The sequence below is a fragment of the Arachis hypogaea genome, chromosome 15 (assembly GCF_003086295.3).
Source record: "Arachis hypogaea cultivar Tifrunner chromosome 15, arahy.Tifrunner.gnm2.J5K5, whole genome shotgun sequence".
Lineage (NCBI taxonomy): Eukaryota > Viridiplantae > Streptophyta > Magnoliopsida > Fabales > Fabaceae > Arachis > Arachis hypogaea.
This window is the reverse complement of record NC_092050.1, coordinates 88528103-88529249: the sequence shown is the minus strand read 5'-3', so window position 1 is coordinate 88529249 and position 1147 is coordinate 88528103. Positions and strand designations below refer to the sequence as shown.

General features: G+C 43.9%; 1 non-coding gene across 1 annotated transcript; it reads left to right on the top strand.

The window, feature by feature from the left end:
• The first annotated feature begins 750 nt into the window (after positions 1-750).
• Positions 751-854, top strand: LOC112753021 (small nucleolar RNA R71). The gene has a single exon (XR_003177424.1). It is a non-coding gene; the product is annotated as a small nucleolar RNA R71 (small nucleolar RNA).
• Positions 855-1147: the final 293 nt, after the last annotated feature.

The window sequence follows — 1147 nt, the reverse complement described above, 5'->3', positions numbered from 1 at the left end:
GGAAAGCTATCAGTAGGTTTGGGAATCTTCTCAGCTAAATATCCCACCTGAAATTCCAGCTTCCTGATGGTCTCTCCCTGGTTCTTAATATTGGCTCGCACCTCCTCTTTGAACACCTTATTTTCTTGAATCTCTTGGCATATTCCTTCAAGTAAGGCTTCAATCTTAGAGAGCTTGTCATCAATTGATGAGTGATTCGGAGCAGACGTGCTGTTTTGGTTTTGATAAGTATGTGGAGAAGTGTTGTTGTGGGGGTGTTGAGATGTCCTCTGGGTGAATTGCCTTTAATCTTGCTCACTTCCCCACCCAAAGTTTGGGTGATTTCTCCATCCAGGGTTGTATGTCTTGGAGTATGGATCATAGTTTTTCCTTGGTGAATTCCCAATGTAGTTGGCTTGCTCTTGACTCCCCTCTGCTTCTTCATTCACTCCTTCTTGGATTGTTGATGAAGATGAGATTGCTGCTACTTGGTTCCTCTCCATCTTCTTGGTGAGGTCAGCTAGCTGTTGGGTAATGAGCTTGTTTTGGGCCAACAGAGCATCTACATTGTTTAGCTCCATCACTCCTCTTGTGTTCCCTCTTTCAGAAGCATAGAAGTAGTCGTTTTCTGCTACTGTTTCAATAACATCTATGGCTTCCTCAATGGTCTTCTTCTTGTTCAAGGATCCTCCAGATGAATGGTCTACTGCCTTCTTTGACTCATAAGAGAGCCCTTCATAGAAAATGTGCAGCTGGACCCATTCGTTGAACATGTCAGGTAGACACTTCTTTGTTAAGTCTTTGAACCTCTCCCATGGTTCATACAGAGTCTCACCATCTTGTTGCCTGAAGGTTTGAACCTTAGCTCTCAGCCTATTGATTCGTTGAGGAGGGTAGAATCTTGCTAAGAATTTGTTCACCACATCCTCCCAAGTTGTCAAGCTCTCCCTTGGGAAGGATTCCAGCCACTTGGCTGCCTTGTCTCTGAGTGAGAAGGGAAATAAGAGCAGTCTATAGGCGTCAGGATGAAAACCATTAGATTTTACTGTGTCACATATTCTCAGGAAGGTGGTCAAATGTTGATTGGGGTCTTCTTGAACACCTCCTCCAAACGAACAGTTATTCTGAACAAGGGTGATGAGCTGTGGTTTAAGTTCAAAGTTGTTGG